This window comes from Pinus tabuliformis, chromosome 8 (assembly GCF_031772625.1).
Source record: "Pinus tabuliformis cultivar Carrire ecotype Pingquan chromosome 8, CPIR1, whole genome shotgun sequence".
NCBI lineage: Eukaryota > Viridiplantae > Streptophyta > Pinopsida > Pinales > Pinaceae > Pinus > Pinus tabuliformis.
In genome coordinates, this window is record NC_142294.1 from 770,295,424 (window position 1) to 770,314,712 (window position 19,289).

The window sequence follows — 19,289 nt, forward strand, 5'->3', positions numbered from 1 at the left end:
AAATTCAATGCTAAAGTATCGCATACTTCATCATCTGGGTTATTAGACTCGTACTCAATTAACTCTTTAGCTCATAGAAAAGTTAGCATTTTGATAACTCAAAATTCAAAATATTCACGAGTAAACTTAGGAGTTGGTAGTTGATCAAAGCTACACCAATCACCCCTGATCTCTTTTCAGTCTTTTGCTGAACTTCTCAGTTCCTTGGTTGTGGCTAAACCTTTTTAAACATGACAACGATCTATGTCTCTTCTTTTTTATTTCTTTGTTTAATCTTCTTCAGTGGTGCTTTGCAACCCATGACTATTGTCTTTCCTATGTCTTATAGTTGTTTCACTGATTGCATGAAGTTATCTCCCATATCACCCCAAAAACAAATATGATTTTCAATAAACACCTAAAACACTAACATACTTGACAAAATACAATAATATAATCTTTTACAAAACTTTAAACACACTTTCCAATTAAAAAACCTTTTTTTATTTAATTCTCTTTTAAAAGAAATTAAAAAATTACTTTTAAAAATCTCCCGAAAATATATACAAACCTTATTTTTCTTTATGCTCATAAAACATTCAAACTTTAAATGCTTTAAACTTCAGTGCACCTTCCTTCTTCAGTGCAAATAAACCTTCCTTATATGTTAAATTAAATAATAATTTTTTTTTAACTTTCAAATTTTGGAAGGCCCTTTAAGATAAAAGATTTTCAACTAAACCTTCTCTATGCCTTTTCTAAAAAACTTTGATCTCGTAGTTTTGAAAAAACTTTTAGAATAAGCTTTACTTTGTAATTAACGTTGATTTAAAAAAAAAATATTGAGCCGAGAGGCTTATTCTACACCCTAGTATAATGTGTTAGAATAAGCTTTACTTTATAATCAACTTTGACTTTTAAAAGGAAATATTGAGAAGAGAGGCTTATTCTACACCCCAGTATGATGTGTAACATTGTCTGTCCATCATCATCGAAGTTGAAGTTTTGCTAATGTCCGTTAAAATAAAAAAATCTAAAAAAAACTATACAAAACATTTAAACAATGTTTGCTCATAAAAAAAAAAATCACGCCATGAAATTGGATCCCTCTAGGCTCATGTTAGATCCGTATTAAGATGGATCTATGCTGGTATTTGTTCGAAAAGTTTGGTGACTCACATCCACGCAATGATGATGGCTTATGCAATCAGGGCTTTGGCTTTCTAGAAAAATCGACAAGCTACCACATATTGCTGAGAGGTGGCAAAAAAAATAAAAAAATCTAATTCTCCTTCATTGTGACTTAATGCTCACACTGTTACTCTTTGGTTCTCATGCCAATTTGTTGACGGTCACTGTTCCTCTTTGGTTCTGATGTCAATTTGTTAGAAACGCAGAGGAGAAAATGCACAAAATTTGATACACAAACAATATGAGTTGTTGCTCGTGTATTCATCAACCAAAACTTGATCTGATTTGACGTGATTACAATACACTCTGTAAAGCGTATTTAAATTATTTTTGTCTATTAAATAGCTCAAAATAACTTAACATACACACACTCAATTTAAAGTTCTTGATATATATATATAACTCAACCTAACTCCCACTTAATTTACACTATGGACTACACTATGGACTAGATTGCATACCGGAGTAATTGTTATTTCCGGCCTCTTCTTGGTTCCACTCATAAGGAAACAACAATTAATGGGTTTAGTCTCATCGCAATGGAGGAGTTGTGAATAATGAATGGGTGGTGTCATGGTAAAGAAGGGGCTCTAGTCTGGTTGCCAGGTCTGTTCCACGTCATTTGCATGTTGGAATTATAGGAACATTTGCATGTTGGAATTATAGAGTTTTCTTTTTCCCTGGAATAAAGTAAATAAATAAAGCAGTATCGTTGTTCTCAAATATGTTCCTATGTGCAGGCGCAAGAAGTGTCGAGAAATCTGAAAAAAGAATAACATATTAAGTGACGATGCTTTTGGGACTCCAGCTGGAAGTTTATAGCTCCGGTGGCAGGGTCTTGCCTTCCCCGCTATACAGATCTACCCTGTGTTATTCGAGCGAGGGTTGAAGGCAACTTAGACATGAATACGTTTATGCGTTTCACCCACGCGACGTAGTATTTTTACGCTAGCTTCACCACTTGTTTAAATTAAATAGCTGGTTTATATGCATCAATTTGGATTCTTTTCAATTTTAAAATAATTAATTCTAAATATTTCAAAAATTGTTACACCATAGTACAAATGATTAAATTCCAGATTAAGATCCATGGCACAACTATCAACTAAACTAGTTATTTGTAGCTTTAAGTTTCCTATTATTGTAATTTCAAACTTTCCTGTTGTCTATTTCACCTTTAAGGAAATGTTATTTTTCAATAATAATCTAGAATCAATGCTAAAAGCCCAAAACCCTAGTATTGTTGAGAATTGTGTTAGAGTTCTAGAAAATTAAAATTAATTGAAATAATTTAAGTTAGGAAATGAGGTTGCCAAAGTGAATTTTTTAAATGCCTGAGAAGAAGAAAAGAGATGAAAAAGGTTGCACACAATTTGAACATTCCACACATAAATTCAAAGAGTCAGAATATACACAAATTAAAATAATAGTAAAGATAACTTCTTAATTTTAGACTCTACAAAGCACGTGTGAAAGGAATTAGTTAAATGCGCATCACCTTAGATGCTACTCTGACCGGCGGGCTAACGCTGCCTCATCAATTTCTTGCCAGGGGAACGGGCCTTCCCCTACCTCTTATTGCCTACAACGAAGGAACGGGGGCTTGTTAGACCCATAAGATATGGTTATCCATGGTGTAAGACAAAATAACCATGGTGTAAGACAAATTTTCAGCAAAAAATGAAGCGGAATGTGAGAATGACTATTATATCCAACCTTGGGCACACTGTAACACTTGCCAGCAGTTTTTTAGCAATGGGTTCCATGAACTTCAGATCTTGGCTATCATGTATAATCCCTCCTAGTTCAAAAAAGAATGTGTAAGGTAGGTGAAGTCATAAAATATGGAGAGGAAGAAACATGTATTTTTGGATTTTATAGTTGAAAAATGATTCACACACTTTTAATTATACTATTTTGATCATGTATATCTTAAGAATATTTCACATTTATTATAATTTTTATTTAAAGATGGTAAATTTTAAAATTATTATTCTAAAATATATCACGCTTCTCAATCTAATAATTTTACTAGTCAAGTCTCTTATTTAATATAATTAAGAATATACTAACCCCAATACACCTTCTCCATGGACCCCATATGTTTGGGTGGGAAGTAGATGCTAAACTGCCTAATCCCATTGTGATCCAAGATGTTTAATTCATTGATGTTTTCATAATTGCATGAAAAGAACATGTTAAACTATATGTGCAAACACTTTAAAAACATGAAACAAAAAGAAGACAATGCACACAAAAAGTTTGATAATGGAGTTCATCCAATGTAGACTACGACTCCAAGCCCTAATTCAATAGTGGGGAAGCCTCTTATTTCATCTCAATAAAAATCCATTAAAGTACATGGAAAAATACATCATTATAACTCCAATTCTGGGAGTGACCTAAAAATGGATTGCACAAATCTAGAAACAAACTACACCAATGAAATCCTTTCAAAATTGTGAGTAATTTGAGTATAAACTTGACTATATTATGTCACCTACAACTCTGGCCCCTCAGAGAATATAAAATATTCCACAATAGATTCAATATGGGAATATTCCTAAAATATATCAGAGAATATTACTTAGAATATTCTTTCACAAAAGGCACACCACACAGGGTTCCGCCCCTAGTCGAGATTTCGTCCTGTCTTAATTCCCACTCGCGTGGTTCCACTGGGCTCCTCTCGATCTGCAACAAATGGTACTGTCCATATGGGTTTTGATGGACGGAGGTTCCAACAAAGGGCTATTGGCCCAACAACACCCATATCGGATCTAGAACATGGACAATTAGGTCGGTCAGGGGTTCAAACTACACTCGTGCCATATTTTATTATAATATAAATGAACTGAATGACTTTGTTGCGTGACCACTGTGTGTTTTGTTGATCGCCAACTGTTATTTGAGTTTTGAGTCGACAATTATAACTACTGGTAGGTTTGAATCCCACTAACCCAAAAATAACATTTTTTGCTTATCCAAGCCTTGAACAGGGTTTGACTCAACCCTTTTGGCTACTCCTGTGGTGCCACGTGGCACCATTTCATTGGGCCATGTGGCGTCACCTCATTGGTCAAAAAGATGTGATATGGTGTGTTTCTGAAGCTAACACGCAGTGCACTCTTGTTGGCTTCTGTGGTACTAATGGGCAACTGACAAAAATACAACATGGTAGCCTATGAGAATGCCACATGGCACCCTATGGGGCATGCCTGCACAAAACTTTCACTATTTGTCCCAAACTTCAGATGGACATAACTTTCACATACAGAGTCGGATTGAGGTTTCATTCACACCGTTGGATTTAGAATGACGAGCTATTTGATTTGGTATATGTTTCATTGTGATTTGAAGACCTTAAAATTTTGGCCTTTTGGGATCCCCTTGGATCATTCCTCCCCAATGAGAATCTTTTGGGCCTCTAAAACCCTCATCAATAAATTGGCAGGTGAGGGAATGGCTCCCTCACTTTCTCTTTTTCAATCCATTATGCCTTATTAGAATGCATGACCTTGAACCCACTCAAAGGTACTCCATGTCTCCCCATTGTGAAGTCTTGGTCCTCTTATCTAGAATGGTGTCTTCAGGTAGCTTGTCCAAGTACTCTGATGCAAAATCATCCATTGAAGGTACTTATCCATTCTCCTCTAAATCCAGGGTCATAGGTGGTTTGTAGAGTTTCAAGGTTTCAACATTAACCACAAAATACACCTACATATATGTTGGAAGATCAATGTGATAAGCATTGTTTCCAATATTCTCCAAGATGGTCAAAGGACCATATTTGATTGACCTCAATTTATTTCCTTCTCCCTTCAACATATCCCTACTAATGTGGATCCATACCCTCTCTTCAACCTATAACTGATGATCCACTTAGTGTTTGTTATGCTGACCTTTGTATCGAGCCTGACACTTTTCCAAGTGTTCATGTATTACTTTATGAATCATTTGGATCCGCTGAATGAACTTGCACGATTTGTCTTCGTCACTTCATTTGTTGGGATCTTCATCTCTGCCAAAGACCAAATCTAAGTGATATTTTGGTAGGTACCCAAAGCATGTCTCAAATTGTGAGCTTTGAGTAGATGAGTGCAAGCTCCTGTTGCATGCATGTTGCACATAATGGATATGTTCATCCCACAACTTGGGATGTTTGCTACAATAAATTTGAAGCGAGTGGGACATCATTATGCTGACAACTTCAGTGTATCCGTCAGTTTGTGGATTGAATGCCATGCTCTTCTTTAGCTTGGTGTCCATCATCTTCCACAAGCTTGTCCAAAAAATTCCAAGGAATTGAGAGTCTCGATCAGATATAGTGGATTTGGATAACACAAAATGGACCCATACATGTTGAAAGAAGTGTTGAGCAATCTGCTCAGTAGAAATATGTTTCTTACATGGAATTAAGATACACATCTTACTAAACCTATCCACCACGATATACAAATAGTCATGACCCTTTCTTGACAAAGGAAATCCTCCTACAAAGTCCATACACACACTCTTTTAAGAATGAGGAGTAGGAAGAGGTGTGCATAACCCCAATTTTCTATTAGTGGGCTTACAAATAGAGCACATCACACACCCATTTACATATTTAGTTACAATTTCTTTCATATGAGGCCAATAGAAAAACCTTTGCAAGTGAGACATAGTCTTTCCTACACCAAAATTACCCAACAAAACAGAAGTGTGAACTTCTTATATTACATGGATTCTTTCATTGGTAGGAATACATAGTTTGTCAAGGTGGTACAGTAGTTTTCCCTGCATATGATAGTTGTCGACATGCATTCCATGGGTTAGCTTCTCATAAACGTTTTTGAAACCTTCATCAACAACATATTTATCAACATAGCTTTCATGAGACAAAGAAGAATTTTTCAAAATAAAATAAGCAGAAACAGAAGGTCTAGAGAGCATATATTCTACTTTATTGCTTGTACCCTTTTTGTACTTGATCACCAAGTGAAACTGTTGGAGGAATCCCATCCACTTGAAATGAAAATATTGCTACAACTTGGTTTGTGACTGGAGGTATTGTAAAGCCTAGTGGTTTGTATGAATAATAGTCTCATTCCCAATCAAGTAATGTTTCCATTTCATGATTCTTTGCACCAAATCATGCATCTCCTTGTCATAAGTGGGATAATTTACAATAATTTTAGATAAAGTCTCTAAATGGTAACAAACCAGTTTTTGTCGTTGCATCAACACTACACCCACGACATAGCCACTGACATTTATCTGAATTTCGAATGGCTATTGGAGATCAGGAAAGGCTAGTACTGGTGCGATACTAATCTTTTCCTTTAGGGTGTCAAAAGCCTTGTATTTCTTCCCCCCACTAAAAATTCTACTTCACACTAGTTAAGGCATGCAAAGGAGATGCTATGATGGAAGATTTGGAGATGAATCTCCTCCAATACTACATTGTGCCCAAAAAGCTTCTTACTTATATTACATTGGTAAATTTAGGCCATTTAACAATTACATCAACCTTTGAAGAATCATTTTTCAACTGACCTCCTCCAACAGTATGACCTAGATAAACAAAATAAGTTTTTCCAAATTCATATTTGGACATTTTTACATACAATGTATTATTTTACAAAATATCAAGCACTCTTTTGACATGGTTTACATGATCATCCCAATTTCTTCTAAAAACAAGTATATCATCAAGATAAAAAAGCACAAAATCATCTAGAAAATATCTAAATACATCATTCATCACCCTCATAAATGTAGTTGTGGCATTGCAAAGCCCAAATGGCATCACCAACCACTCGAACAACCCCTGCTTGGCCTTTAATGCAATTTTACACATATCATGCTTTGCAATTCTAATTTGGTGGTAGCCACTACCCAAATCACACTTAGTGAAATAAATAAAAAAAATTCAACTGATCAAGTAAATCATCTATGCGAGGGATAGGGTAGTGGTTTTTCACCATGATCTTCTTGAGCACTTGATAATCCACACACATCCTTCATGTGCCATCTTTCTTTGGCACCAGCAGTATGGGTAAACTACAAGGAGAAGAGCTAGGTCTGATGACTCCTTGATTCAACAAGTTTTATACCTTCTTCTTGATCTCTTCCTCTTGTGTAGGTAAATCCTTTCTGTGGACAAAGACAATCCCTCTAGCCCAATGAGTGGGACTAGCAACCTAACTGGCAATCTACCAGACACTTTCCTAAGTTGCAATTGAAATGAGAGACGATGAAGATGGCCTACCTCGTTCTGATGTTATCTTGATCCCCTTTGTTGAAGACTTTGAGTCACTTGCATCACGGGCTCATTGCAACCGTTCACAACATTTATGCACATGCACAAGAGATCAAGACACAACAAGACATGCAAATACAAATAGCATATTCAAAAGTAACCTACTTAACTGATCAAGGAATGTTAAGATTAATGATACATGAGCATACACATCAATGGAAAATGAACCAACGGTTGTATATTAATAGAAAAGAAGGGGAAGCATAAAACCAAGCCTTGATGTTGATAGGCTCTCCTTGAATGAATGTCCAATTCCAAGCTAAGCTCTCCAAGCACTCCTCCAAGCCAAATGAGTAGCATATAGGCACAATCTTAGCATAAGGGTGAAAATAGACATAGACCAACCATTTGGGAATGGGAGAGGATGAATATATAGGCAGGGAAAGGGGGTTAGGATCTCTTCAAAGATAGGAGTAGGCCCTCATCTCAAGGAGGTAGCTCATAGGGATAGACCAAGAGGCCAAGTTGGGAGAACTCGACCTCATCTACACCAAACAACCTCCATCTCGCTGCTCTAGAAGCTTCTAGATCACAAAGCTTCTCATCCTCTTTGGGAAAATTTCTTTTTTAAGATCATCGTGGGTATAGAAGTAAATAGAGCAATGCCATCACAGGTCAAGCATAATACAATAGGCGACCATCATGGTTTTTAGTCTCATAAGAGTGATGATTCTCAAATTAGGGTTTAAGAGCTATTTCCTTCAAGGAAAACTCAAGGCATTTTCCAATCAATGTCTTAGGGAGGATCTGAGTTGCATATATGAATGAGTACACTGCATAATGGTCATTTTTTAGGCACTTCGAGGTATGTCATAGGGAAGTGCAGGAGGTGTGACAAAATACTGTAATTCAACAGTTGACAACCTGTACATAACCACATTTGGAAAAGGAGCATCTTGTTGGAGATGAATTTCATGTTGGATATCCCTTTTAAGATGCAATCCACTTGGTTCCTAAAAAACCTCACCATAATTAAAAGAAACATCATATAATTCTTTCCTATGAGAGGGATCACAACCCTGGAAAGCATTAGATGCTTCAACATATTTTTCCCTTACAACCATGCATATGCAATTCTTGCTAGAGTTAATGAGTCTTTTCATCTAACCTGTATTAACAATGTTTGCATTGATCTTTATATGGTGAGGTCTGGCATATACTCCACCCCATTTTTGGTGAGATGGTATTTTTTATCATGTCAAAAGAAGAATGCTTTCCTACCATAAAAACACAGAGTTCCAAAAATTATACCACATATATCTAGTTGGACAACATCCAGATAAACCTCATCTACCAATTTTGATGCAATGACAAATCTAACCCTACATTTCTTGGTTAGATGTAGTTTTGCATTGTCACATTCCCATCCAAGAGGGTAGGGTTTTGGATGAGGCTTGGTTTCAATTCGCATCTTCTTAACAATTGATTATGAAATTAGATTGACTTGAGAGACTAGGTAAAATAATGTTTCTATTTTGGTGTGTTTGGACACAACCCTAATATGGAACAATTCACTCCTCTTCCATTCATCAACATGAGATTCATTTGTAGAACTTGAACTAGCATGAATTTTAGAGCTTGAATTAACATGAAGAGAGTTGTTACCTTGTATTCCCATTGTTGTAATCAACATCTTGTCACTATAATTATATCTAAGTTCTTGTTGCATGGTTGCAATTTTCTTATGCTTCCCTTTTCCACCATATTTTTTTGGATTCAATTTCCAACAATTCTCTTCATAGTGCCCTTCTTTCTTGCAATGCGTGCAAGTTGGCTTCCCTTCTTCTTTCTTGGTTGTAGTTGTCTTATTTTACTTTCCCTTTCCTTTTTCTTTGAATTTATTGTTATGAACTTTGAATGATGACTTCTTTGGATGATCTTCCTTATCATATTTACCCCTGCTTTCAATATGGCTATATTTCACACTAGTCGCATCAATAGTAGTGGGTTCAAACAACAATAAATAATGTCAGAGATAACTATATAAATCACCAATATATTTCATTGCAGTCTTAGGAGAATCTAAAGGAATGTCCAATGCTAATGCTTTCTTCCTAAATTCCTTCATGAAACTTTGAACATTTTGGAATTTTCCTTGTCTCAAATATTGTTATTCCATCATGGCTTTTTGCCGATAGTCTAATGGATAAAATTAACCTCTCAATGCAGAAACAAAATTCATACCATGAAGAATGGAGTCTACCCAAATGTTTGCTACCTTTCTAAAGTTTGCTCTCCTACCATACGAGATCGGTGCCTCGCAGTCGAAGGTATGCTAATTGGATCTTGGTCTCTTCTTCTTCGATTTGTTGTATTCGGAAATACACTTCAATAAATATGATCCAATCATTTAACTTTTTTACATTATATTCTTCGGTAAACATGTGTAAATCAAACTTTACATCCAACTTAAAAAATGCTTTTTAGAAGCATTTCTATATTGTCTACTAGAATGGTGAGAAGAACATGAAGAAATAGAAAATTCATCGGAAGATGGAGATGGAGGTTCAAGAGGTTCTCATCCATTCTCTCTTCCTTCTTTACCAATTTTCTCACATAATTTGCAAACAATTTGTCTACCTTCTTTTCCATGGTGTAGAAAGCTTTACGGAAATCTTGCTCATTCTTGGTATGGGAATTGTAATCTACCATTTTCATTTTTTGTGTTGCACATCCAATATTTGGGTCAAAAGGCATAAGTTTTCCTTCACCCTTTTTGAGCTTGGCCCTGGTTATCATTCACATATCAACAAGAAGACCACTCTGATACCAAACATGATTCAAGATATTTACTTAATTGATGTTTTCAGAATTTCAATAAAATATCATGTAAAACCATATGTGCAAACACTTAAAGAAGAGGAAACAAAAAGGAGACCATAAAAAAATGAACACAAAAAGTTTGACAATGGAGTTCATCCAGTGTGGACTATGTCTTCAAGCCTTACTTCAATAGTGGGATGCCTCTTAATTCATCTCAATAAAAATCAAATGAGTACATGGAAAAATACGTCATTATACCTCCAATTCTGGGAGTGACCTGAAAATGGGCTAATCAGATCTAGAAACATACTGCACCAGTGAAATCCTCTCAAAATTCTGAGTAATTTGAATATAAACTTGACTATATTCTGTCGCCTACAGCTCTGGCCCCTCAAAGAATCTAAAATATTCCATAGCATATTCCCTATGGGAATATTCCTGGAATATACCATATAATATTCCTTAAAATATTTTGTCTCGAAAGGCACACCATGCAAGGTTCTACCCCTGGTCGAGGTTCTGCTCCATCTGAGTTCCCGCATGCATGGTTCAGTTGGTCTCCTCATTTCGGTCCATGGAAAAAGGTAGATTTCATATAGGTTTCAGTGGTTGTAGGTTCCAATGGAGGGTCGTTGGCCCAATAATGCCCCCACGTAGATTTAGAATGTGAATGGTTGGGCCAGTCGAGGGTTTGAACCTCACCTGTGCCATTTTGTATTATAATACAAATGAATTGAATGACTCTATTGTCATGATCACTATGTTTTTCATTGACTGTTGTCTGTTGTTTAGGTTTGGGGTCGATGATTATAATCGTTGGTAGGTTCGACTCCTGCTAACCCAACAATAACATTTTTTTCCTATCCAATCTTTAACTAGGGTTTGAATTGGCCTTTTAGGTTGCTCCTGTGGTGCCACATGGCACCATTTCATTGGGCCATGTGGCATCACCTCATCGGTCAAAAATATGTGATATGGCGTGTTTGTGAGAATGACAAGTGACACACTCTAATTGGCTCTTGGGGTACTGATGGGTATTGTGGGAGTCCCATGTGGCACCCTATGGGGCCTATCTACAATTTTTTTTACTGTTTGTCCCAAACTTCATATGGGCATAAATTTCACATACGAAGTCAAATTTAGACAACATTCACACCGTTCGATTCAGAATGAAGAGATCTTCAATTTCATCAAGGTTTTATTGAGATTTGAAGGCTTCAAATTTTTGGCCTTTTGGGATCATCCTAGATCACATTGTTGTCATAATTTATTCTGTTCAAGTGTCTACTATCTAATCTTTTGTGGTTTCTGTCATCGCATTTTTTTCTTATGTCATTTCCAATTTACTCTTGATCTTGGCTCTGCTCTGGATTTGAAAGGGATAGCTAGAAATGCAGTACACAATCCTTCCCAATTCTTGGATTTGTACAAAAATCACTTAACATCTCATCTATTTTGACAAAGAAATAGGGTGGAAATTTTGAGTTTTTTAACTGAGTATATAATCAACGTCTACAGAGGTAGTTATGTTTGATACCTAATTCGGGGAGGAGTTAGGATTTGCATTGTTCCTAAACACATATTGGTTCTTTTTATTGTTCAAGCAATCAAGTTACAATGCATTTCAAGGTTATTTGTTAAGAGGTATCATACATCCTATACTTAGGGGTTTAAAAATGTTCTAAAAGATGTCAAAATTGTTAAGGTGCTCAATTTAGTAACATTGCTTAGGGATGGTTTCTCTATTTATAAAGGGATATTTATAAATGGATATTTTTAATAAATAGTTAGCTGAAAATCATTGCGCCTCAGTTTGGTATAGAAGAGTAGTTGCATTGTCCTTTAAACATTTTGAACCAACCAAATTACATAAAAATAAAATAATTAATGATTATAATTATTAATAAAATATTTTTACACAATCAAATTACATAAAATAAAATAATAAATAATAATTATAATTATAATTATAATTAATATTTAAACTAGCCTAGATCCATCTTTGGATCTACCAAGAGCTTAGAGAGAACAACTCTCTTGAGCTGCAAACCCTTTTTAGAGTGAAAAAGAGATTGATCCCTCTTGGCGCTTGGTAGATATAGAGTTAAGATGCATGTACGCTGGTATAGAAAACTAGCATAGCTATAAAAATTAAATGGTTGGTAAATGTTGATAAAAATTATATGTTTTACATTGCCAAAAGTAAAAAACAACATATATCAATTTTTAGATTAAATTATTATTATTATTATTATTATATGAGTTGAACAACTTTACATTTAAAAAAAATCATGTAACAAGATTTTTAACCATGGAGATTCAATCATACTTAATCGTCGAGATTTTTAACTTGTAAATAAACTTTGTTACAACACCATGGCTTACTAATACGCTCAAAAAACCATATATGCTTCATAAAGCATATGATTATATTTGTTAAGAGTTTATCTATATAGTATTGAACTTTTTGTTTATAATACATGAACTTTCCTATAGAATGTGGGATTTTTTTCTCAAAACCTTTTCCGTAGAAAATCACTACATGATGGTTGTGTCTTTGTGTTATTTGATTTTTGCAATTGTTAGTTTAGAGTTTCTATCGATTATTTTCTCATTGATTAAAGTAGGAAGCATATTTTTCTTTTTTGCTTCCTTTCATATGGCACCTCAGCTTGATCATTTAAGATCATAGGTGTTAGGAACACATATTTTTTTATCTAATCATGTTTTGCGTGAGACCTTGTGTAGAAGGAAATATTGTATGAAAATTGAAAATATGTCAATACTGGAAATAAATTTTAGTAGAACTTACTTTGTGTCGTAGAACCTCAAGAGGGGGGATTTTCTCATAGATTGAGATCTATGTGTTGCAACATTTGGAACCAAATCCTATACTATGAAAGATGTAGATTGGGTAGCATTAGAGAGAAAGGCCAAAGCCTTATCAAGGCTTGTTTGGTCAATTCAAAATTATTGAACATTATTAAAGAAGTATAATGACAACCCCTTGGAATAAGTTGGAGACCTGTATTAGGCTAAATCCCTATATAATAATTTTTTTTTGAGGAAAAAAATTATACACCGTGAGAATGGTAATGGTGTTTTTGTATTTGAGCATATTAATGCAATTATTACTATTGTGACCTAGTTGAAATTATTTGGAGTGAATATGGATGAGGAGGATCACCTTTTTTTTATCATTTTTCCTTCTTTGTCATATTCATGGGACAATCTAATAATGTCCATTGGAAACATTGTAAATAAATTTGTCCTTAATGAAGTCATGGATACTTTACCATGAGAGGTGATGAGATGGAATGCTTTTTAATCCACCAATGATGCCTTCATTGTTTATGGAAAATAAAAAGGGAAAAGAAAAGTGTAGATTCAAATTTGGTGGGAGACCTAAGTTTACTAGAAAGTCTAGGGGGAAAAGTTAAGTACATGATAGGGTTAAGTCTTTCAAAAGAGACTACAATGAAGAGAAAAAGGAGAAAAGAAGGAAAGGAATGAATTTCAAGATGATGATTTGATATCCTATTTAGAGGATGGAAAGATGCATTTATTTTAACTTTGGTGACCAATGCATATCAAAGTGTGTCATTAATAGACTTTGGAGTTTCATTTCACATGAATTTCCATTAGGAGCGGTTTTCAATGTGTGAAAGATATGGTGGTGGATGGTACACCTTATTGATGATTCTCATCTTAGTATCACTAGTCATGATAGAGTTTTGATTAGATTTAGTGATGGTAGAGAAAAGGGGATTGACGCAGTTATGCAAATTATGGGTTTGGAATGGATGCTACTATAAATGCACATAATGACGGGGTTGTGCAAAATTTTTCCCTATGGTGTTACAACCTTATACACCACCCTTGAGATTAATAGATAAACCTATCTCTATTATCTAAACATTGAGTATCTACCTTAGGAAACTTAAATACTTCATTGCTCATACTACATTAGTAGTAAGTGATGCATCTCTTCTTTATACTCTAGAAGGAAGAAGATATCCCTATGTCCTCAACAAAGGGAAATTACCTAGTCAAGATTCTTAAAATGCTCATCCACAATGATACCACTTTAGGAATGTCTTAGTTTCCTCATATAATGTCCTTGTAATTTGTACTAAACTTTAAATCCCTTAGGACATAGGGGTATAGATTCATCCTCTCCTCTCATCACTTATTAATAGGTTTATACAATAAGAGATATTATTGAGGGAGGAGACATATAGAGAGACATATAGTTAAATGTGTTAGTTTGGAATCTTAGGGACAAATTCCCTCTATTGGACAACCTTCCTCATCAAGAAATTCCCCTCCTAGCCCTTGGAAGAATTTAATTTGGTTAAGGAAAAGAAAATTTAATATAGAAACCCACATATGCACAAAAGGACAAGTCGACCCTAAGAAGATTATGGACACCCTTGGATGGCTATAAAGACAAGTCAAGTGACCCTCATTTGGAGATCATCAAGCATTCCTTTTTTTTCTTTTCTTTGGTTTGGCTCGCACATGTTTGAAGTTGATTCAAAAAGATTGATTCGTATAGGTCTGAAATTGCAGACTGCAAAACTTGCACGTGTGCTTAGGGTTTTTCATTCTCAACCAAAGGGTTGCCATAGAGTATTTATGGTTGAGTCTCTACATGTGGTTGGAACTTAGGGTTTGATTTTGACAGTTGATTGTAGTTGACCACAGATTCCGACAATTGATTATAGTTGACCGCATGCTTTTGAATCATGATATTGATCAAAATTATTATTAGGCTTATCTTTGGGATATAGATTGGTTGATTATGTTGTATAAAGAATTGGATTATTGTACTCTCTCTTTGCTGAAACATTCAATGAAAATCTAATAAGAAGAATAATTTGGAAAGGTTTTCCCCATTGTGGAGTTTTGCCCTAGTCTCTGACCAATCCTAGTGTCTCTATGTGTGAATTATTTTATCCTATTGTTCCTTTATGTTCCATTGTATTGAGGATGATATTGTTCTTTCTATATAATTGCATATGTTGTTGAATAATGATATGATGTTGTGGGGTGAATTCAATGTGTAAATAATGAAATGTAATTCTCTAAAGGAAAGAAAAATATAGCACTAAGAAAAATTAACTTGATATCAGAGCTGGGCTGAAGAAAAGTCATTGATATCACCCCTGTCAATACACCATTGATGACAGCAAGAGAAGATGGAAGAGACCTATGAGAATTCTAAGGTTTGATGGAAACCCTAGGTAATTTTGTTATTAGGGTTTTATGGACGTCATGAATTTAGGGTTTGGAAGAAAATATGGGATAAGATAAAGGCTTGATTTTTGGAGTTTTGAAATCCTATCATGATCAATGAGAATTTGTTCTAACACTTGTGACATATTTAAGCATAACTCTAGATGGGATAGCCTCAATTAGGCCTAGTTACTGATGAAGTTGATGGAAATATTGAAGGAAACATTGTTACATGAATAATGGACAATACTAACCCTTGAAGGTTGGTTCAAGAGGGAGATGATCACTTCTTGTTGAAATATAAGTACCATTTAGATTTATTTTATTTCTTGATTAGATTTCTTGATTTGATTTACTACCTGCATGAATATTTGAGAATGTAAATACTTCTAAAATCCAAATTATTTGTGATAAGCAAACCCTTCTTTAGTATCATCTAAGTCACATGAAAAGAGAGCTAGTGTAGGAAGTGAAGAGCTGGTGTTGCAAACATAAAGAAGTAACTAAAGAAAGTATTTGAAATTTCTCAAAGTAGCATCTGAAAATTACAATATGTAAGTACTACAGTTGTTAATGACAATCAAGAGCTACAAGTTGCACAGGTATTTGAATTCTACAAGGTATTAGTGGTATATTGTTTAAGTGTTATGATTTAGCTACAGGATTTGAAGGCAAGCTAAGCCTTAAGGTATGATGGGAATACACTGGGAATATCACCTTCGTAAATGAATCACACATGTAGATGAAAGTAAGTTTGATTTTTAGTACATTTAATATATGGGCTAGATACATCAATTTTATTATATGATAACTTGATACTATAATTAAATTCTTGTGATAAGCATGGTAGCTTTGATGATGAAAATGTAACAATAAGATGGATACTCAGGATCTTCTTGTCGACCTTATATAGCTTTTGAAAATATGAATGGATGCCTTGAATTGATAAAGAAGTGATGTTCTCATTATGATACACTTGTTAGTTTCCTTGATTATATTATACTAACCCTTGATGAATGTTTGATGTCATGTTCATATGTAATGATAAAGTGGTTGATTGTGATATGTTATGACTATGATGCATATATGTCTTAGAATTTGATTCCATGATCTAACAATTCTGCTGATGCATGAAAATATTATGATAGACATGTTGATGTTTTCAATGATGATGACTGAAGTGGCTTCGCATTCAGAGGCAGAAACTCTTCATGATATTTAATACATATTTTCATTTGAAAAGAATACACTTGACTGTTGAAGGAATAATTATGGTCATGAATAAAAATCAGATGTTGTAGAAAAAGTTTTGGTAAGTTTTGATCTGAGAAGAGAAGGTTTCTCCTAGTCCAAGCCCCTACCGCCAGGAGAAAGGCTTAATAGTGTGGTTATAGGCCTCTCACCTGCACAGAAGAAGGCATATGGGTGTGGTTGAGTATGTAGGATATATAAACTAAAATATTATCAACGAGACCAAGAGTGCACCACGACATGGAGCAAATGATAGAGACTTCTATGACCAGGGAATTTTTTAAGATCTACATAATGTTTGACTTATTGTAGAGAATGTGAATGTCTTGGCTAATCTCGTGTTTTCAGGGGACCAAAATATGCATGTCAATATGTTGTTTTCCTTGACTTGATCATTTGAGCTAGTATATGAAAACATTTGCTAACAATTTCAAGGATTTGACAAAATTTGGTTTATTGGGTTGACTTAATATAGATGAGAAGTATTAGAATTTTGACATGATGCTTGACAATTCATAGATATGTTTTGTCTTATGGTTTGATTAAATTCAAAGTGATAACAAGTTAGGGTTTTAATCAGATTTAGTACTTGACAATAATGATTTGCCTTGATGAGGCATGATAGTAAGGGCATAGAGAATATTAGTGATTAATATTAATATTCAGTATTCATTCTGTATTGGCATCATTGGCATTTGTCACATTGGTTGAAGTACAAATAGTTTTGATTCAACATGCAGTGATCTTATGTATGAAAAAATCTTACATGACTTGTCCTCAGTGTTGTAACACCCTCCTCCCACATCTACCCAAGTAACCGACCAACCGGGGTAAACATGTGACGAGAAGATATTATGATATGACTTGACTCACTATGTGTCAGTTATGGAAGTGGAACCAACAGAACACATTACACAAACATTCCACATCAGCAACAAAACTCCTAGGAGCCATCACAACTACTCAAGTAAGCAGCCCCTGAGACGAACTAAAGTTTTAGTGCATCAAACCCCTAGAATTTCCCTTGGTATGGGCAAGGCTGCATTTGGGAGGCTCTGGATGCTACCACAACATGGGTATGTGTGCATCTTAGGACTTTTCTCCTAAGACTTATGCATGCGACTCCATTATTTGCGCCACATTTTCAGGCCCAGAGCTCAGGTCATTGCCCAAAACTCAATGACAACTTTAGATATGAATGATAACAAAAAAATAATGATACAAATTCAATTACTTGAAAAAGGACTTGAATGGACCCCTATTAGCCATGACAAACATTTCTTCAAACATGTCACAAATATGTAATCTAAAGGTTTAAACAACAGATATGAGCTTAGGGGTCTTAAACTTATCTGAGAATCACTAAGAAGCATTGTTCCCTTATATCATTAGTTGTATTATCATCTATTAGGTCATAGATACATTATTCATTCAATTACAAATCAAAACATAAAGAGAACCATACATCATCATTATCATAATACATCATTCATTTGCTAAAATCTAATGTAATTATGTTATGTTAAGTTTTTCCCAAAATTAAAATTTTCCCAAAAATTTTCTTCATATTCTTAAGTGTTAAATTTCTTCCATTTTTGTTCCTGATCGGAAGAATTCCCATTTGTCCATATAACAAAGAAACCCAACGGTGTTATTTGAAAAAGGAAACGGTGCAAGAAAATCAATCCACTTGCACAAAAAAGCACAATAAAGAATAAGGCCGCATAGCTAGCCTTCCTTGCCGCTTAGTTCAATTATTGAACTTTGAAAGTATGAACTAACTGTGGTATTTGAACAAGGGCTACACTGTAGATATTCTTGCTTAGTTTAAGTATCTTTAAATTAGAGTAAAAAACAATAAAGACATACATGAATGAATGAACAGAGTGTTTTTTTAGTAGCCATAAAATACTGCGAATGACCTTCGACTTATAGTATCTGAACTTTGGAACCAAAATTCTAGAACCATACTTCCAAACCAAAAAATGTTTCTACCAAAAATAGTAAAAAAAAATATTGTTATCTTGCATTGGAAATGTGCTAACTAAAACTGCAAGCAAATATATATATATAACCTCTCATCAAATTCTATTTTTACACAAAATTACATTTGTACCAATGCATATGAATATGCTCAAGAAAAATGATGCACCAAATCTGCATCCTGGAATCAAACGCATTTTGGTCATTGTTGATCCATCTTATGATCAACGATGGATCATTTTATTGAGGCTTCATGCTAGCTATTTTAACCATCTCCAAAGAACACATAAATTAATTCAATCACTAATTACATACAAAACAAATACGTATTAACACATAATTTATATTTCACAATTGAACCCCACTTAATCATTTCGTGAGGCTTACATTGCAGTGGCTCCATGACAGCCTGATCTCCATTCAAATGGCTGCCCCTTTACAAACACACGGTTACAATTTCTAAGAAATAACTACAAAATCGTGGTTCGTTTCAGATCCACAATTCTCTCAACTTACACCCTCTAAATAACATTTAGAGCCAACAAACTAACAAATCGCCTCATCTTTTGACAACTGCGCC